The sequence below is a fragment of the Equus przewalskii genome, chromosome 1, assembly GCF_037783145.1.
Source record: "Equus przewalskii isolate Varuska chromosome 1, EquPr2, whole genome shotgun sequence".
Lineage (NCBI taxonomy): Eukaryota > Metazoa > Chordata > Mammalia > Perissodactyla > Equidae > Equus > Equus przewalskii.
Window position 1 is genome coordinate 143,588,198 of NC_091831.1, and position 5,123 is coordinate 143,593,320.

The window sequence follows — 5,123 nt, forward strand, 5'->3', positions numbered from 1 at the left end:
TCTCCTCAGGTATATTAGAGTTCTTGCAAATTAGATGAGATACAAGGTTAATTTCAAAACTTACAGTACAGTGAATATGCTTTGTACTCTCTTACCTTACTGCTTTGATAAATGATGCTCCCTGGGCTGAGCATGCCCTGGCATCTTTGTCCCTTTAGTCCCTTTACTCAGACACAGTCTTCAAATTCCATCCCAGATGTCCCTGGCTCCAGGGATCCTTATTTGAATCATTTTCTATTCCAAGCTGGCTTAGATGTGCCACTGTCACCACCATGGGCATTCTTAATCCAATACGTTTTGCTCTATGATAAAGCCTATTATACTTTTCTGAACTGTAATATTAAGCAGGGTCTAGCAGTGGTCGTTTGTCACCTGGATCTAAAGCTCTTTTTCAATGTTTGGGAAATGCTTCACCTTATAAGACTTGGTGAAAAGTAGACCTCACTTTTCTGCTATGCAGTAAACACGTTGTGTTCACGGTGACTTTGGAAGATTTGGATGTGCCTGGAGTGAGTTTCCCAGAAAAGAAAATTTCAGGGAAGGTGGGCAGAGTTTGGGAACGAAGTCACACCTATATGGGAAAGTTACTAGACTCTTTTTCAGAGTCAGCTCTTACTCTTCTAACTAAACACCAGATTGTGGATTAATTGGTGACCATATGATCTGAACAATTTATTGTAAACTGGGTTTACCTGGGGCAGGCCCCGTGGCCGAGTGGTTAGGTTCGCGCGCTCTGCTGCAGGCGGCCCAGTGTTTCGTTGGTTCGAATCCTGGGCATGGACATGGCACTGCTCATCAAACCACGCTGAGGAGGCATCCCACATGCCACAACTAGAAGGACCCACAACGAAGATTATACAACTATGTACTGGGGGGCTTTGGGGAGAAAAAGGAAAAAATAAAATCTTTAAAAAAAAAAAACAAAACTGGGTTTACCTAATACACTAGCTATAAACTCAGGAAGGCCCTTAATCACTCCATTGTCAGGTGGAAGTGGTACATAGAAATTCAGGCTTAAGCAAGTCCTGAAAGCACAATTATTTTAGATGAGCATGAAGTTTTCAGTCCAGTGCAGCTAATCTTGCCACATAGACAAACCTTCTTCAACCTCTATTGATGGATCAATTCCTATACAAGTTGACTAAGAAGGAAAACATTCCAGCTTGATTTACACATGATGTCACAGGTTAGATTCTCAGGAAATAGATACTGAGATGTAGTTTGGAGTACAGAACATTTATTAGGAATCAACACCTGAGAAAAGAAGGGAGGAAAAGCAGGATTGAAGAGAAGAAGTCAAATGATGATGGAAGATCAGCAAAACTTGGTCAATCCCATGGGAAACTCTAGAGCATATTCAGCAGCATTGTCCTCCATTGGGCCAAAATGGCCAGGCATTTACGCTTCTACCTCAATCAGTCATTGGGTATGTGCTGCCCTGGGAAAGTTATGCCCTTTGGCAAGGTGGCTTTGGGCACTGAGGCAAACCCTAAAGGAGCTGACAGCCGGTGCCTGTCTGATGACAGATGAGGCAACTAGCCCTTTCTTAGAGGATTAACAAAATCCTCCTAGTGAGGCAGAACTTTAAGTGGTCTATCTGATTGTTAACTTTTCCTTGAAGGAAATATGACCTTAAGGAAAGCTCTTCATTCTGAGATAACAAAATCAGAAGATTGCTGTCAAGGAGGTTTGATGAAGCATCACTGGACCCCTTGGGATCAAAATGGAAGAACCTTGGTTCCAATGTAAACATTAACAAAAAGGCCTCTTTGGTAGATAAGGCTGTCAATAATCAGGTGGACAAGGTGACTGTCTTTGTGGATGTTGATCAGCCTCTTTCCACAGTCTCTCTAACTCCTACTCAATAGGCTGGAAAACAAAGTGGTCTTTGTATCAAGGATGAAGGTTATGCGGGAGCTCAACATTATGGACCTCACCTTCCCAAGGCTGACCTATTTACTTCCACTGATGAGTGATCAATCATTTAGCAGCAGGAGCCAGTGTTGAGTGACCCCCTCCCTCCCAATATGGGATAATATCTCAGGAGAGCCAGCCATCCAGTTGAAGTTCAATTGCACTGGATCCTTAAATCATGGAAGAAATGGCAATTGAGTATTTTTATCTAGTGATAGTTTTGCTTTCCCTGCTCACCATGCTAATATAGCGTCACCATCTGAGGAATCACAGAACGCCTTATTAAACTTTGCAGTGCACTACAAACATGCTTCCAACTAAGGAACATTCACTTTATGAAAACAGAGGTGGTGACAATGGACAGAACTGAATTCTCTAAAAGCAGTTTTTTAGAGATGGCCTTTAGAGTTTGATGAGATGGCCTATTAAAGACTCAGGCACTGCACTGGCAGCAAATTCTCTGAACTATTAGCCAATATATTTCTCCCATCATCAGAATATACAGGTCTTGGAACCAAAGGTTAGAAGTTGGAGAGCCTCCTGTTAATATTAGACCTAGTGTTCTAATAACCCACTTAAAAATTTTGCTCCTCTTGCCCTGTAACTTTGGTTTAGAGTTCTCAGTCCCTAATGAAGGAACATTTCCATCAGCACACATGGAGCTCTTGTCTTGAATAACTATCAATAGGTTTGCTGCTGCAAAATGGGAAAGAGGAGGGAATGGATAGGACCTATGGAATCCCCCATAATTCTCTTTTCGGTGGTAAAATTTAATGGAAGATAATAGCAAACCTGTATAGGAGTACCACAAAGCACTCAGATCCTTCAGTGATAACAGATTGGTCAGAGAACCCTAACCAAGAGAGGTGGTGGCTGAAAGAAAAGTGATAGAAGAGGGAAATAATGACCAAATATAGCCTATAAATCGGCTTCAGAGATGAAAACTATGGCTCTCATCCATGTTTAGTTTTTTGCTCTGTGTTGTATGTAATTATAAATTTTAACTTATTTTCTTCTTCTTTCCCTTTCTCCACTAACTTGTATAGATGAGCCGGGTGGTGTTGAGCCTTCCAGTCTAGTCCACACATTATAGTTAGATTTGTGACAGAACGAAAGGAGAATGGACACGGCCCAGAGATCTTGGCTTGTTGCTAGCACCAAAACTGTGAATTTTACTCCTCTTGGGAAGGGGGTAAGAGTGTTTGTGGTATGAGAGATTTTTGCATCATGTCAATGAAAGCACTTTTTAAAGTTCAAGTGTTTCTATTGTAAGAAATTTACATGTTCCTGGAAAACTCATGCCCTGCAAAATCACAAATAATTACAGAATCTAACAGAAAAAATAGACTGAGGCAAACATTCAAAACCTATGCAATTTTGTAACCAGAGAAATGACAAGTACAAGAAATTTTCTAGCCTAGTTTTTTCTTTTTTTAAAAAAAAGATGTTATAATTCCTAAAAAATATTACAGAATATCTTGGGCTTTATCTTTTTTAAGTAAGTTGCATGTAAAAAATCTGCTGAAGAGTTGAAGCTGCTGATCAGTGGAGACAAGGGCAAAATGCAAAAAGATTGGGCAGAACCATACAAGGAGGACTTGTTGAGCAGAGCGCATGCCCTAAATAAAACAGGAGGGAGAGCATGAACGGGCACCATGTAGAAGACTGCACTCCTCCACGTCTTGCTGAGGAAGCATTCACCAGTTGTTCCTTGATAACACAAAACGTCTGTAGGCTGAGAAAAATCATAAACAGACCAACGCAACTTCTGTGTTACATTGATATCATTCCCTTATCAATCATTGCCTTATCAATGAATTGTGTCTTTATAGACACACCATAGCAGGCTGTGTAAGTAAGGAAAGAAGAGAACACATTGATTTCAGGTAACCAAAATCAGGGACTATAATGGACATTTGTCACTGTGGTTGTCCTATATGTCAATACCATCCTTAAATTTGGAGAATTCCACTATAGAAGCTGAAATATCAGCTATTCACTTTCCTGGCTTCTCTTTTACCCAGCTCCAGGCACAGAACCTAGGCTCACAGTTGACAGACCCACAGGAGCTTTTAAACCAAGAGTAATAATGCAAAGAATCGGAGACTGGAAGGAACTCTTTCAGGGGGTGAAGACAGCAATTGCAGCAAAGTCAGTGCACTCAGCAGCAGGCAGCATGGGCAGAGGTGAACGCAGCAGCCTCCAGTGCCCCACAGCAGAGGTGTTTCCAGAGCGAGCAGCAGGGTCTGTTGCTTGTGCCTGTGGCACAGATGCCCTTGCTGCTTCCATAATGGTGCCATTTTGGACACTGTTTCTGGCTATTTCGACTTAAATCTGATTCTCTTGCTTTATGGGTGATTCTTTGAGCTACCTCATGTCCTTTACTGAAATTCTTTTCCTGCTTCACTCAGACAACATAGCTTATGTAGCTTGCAGCTAAGTTCCCTGACTGTCACAGTTGATTAGCCTGTGAATGACTTGAGAGAAAGAACTGTACCTCTTGTCACTGAATCCAGAGTGCCCAACCTTGGGCCTAGAAGGCAGGAAGTGCTCAATAAATGCTTATTTTATGAATAAAGGAAGTGGTGAAGTGATCGTAGGAAATCTATTGGCCACAAAAGCAATGAGATTCAAGTCATTAAAACAATAACTAATAGATTAAAACTAGAATAGCTTTAAGATACTAATATGATCCTAATAGTAAATAGTAATATTTTGCACAAATGGCAGGCAGTTCTACCATTTTATCTCAGATAACTATTTCCTGTTAGACTTGTATTAAGAAAATAAGACTTGGTATCTATCTGGTTTGTGTTTTGGTTGTTTTATTTTTCCTGCCTGGTGCTAAGATATTTGTCACAGTTCCCTTCATTATGCTCTCAACTCCCTGACATTTCTTGCTGCCGACCTTGGGAATTTTACTAATTATTCAGACTATAACCTCCATCAGCTGAAGAACAGCGACTCACTCTGAACTGTATAGCACTCTGTGTATAACTTTGCTTGAATCTAAAACCTGTAATATGTCAACTCTGCTTCTGATATTTTCAGAAAGGTAAACAACTGAAAAAATAAGGGGATTCATGATAATAACAGAACAAGAAGGAAGTAAAGAAATTATTTATAGGTTATTGAGAGTTGATATTTACATGCAAGATTTCCTTGTCTTTCAAGTTCAATGATTAATAATTAAGCGAGGATAATTCAAG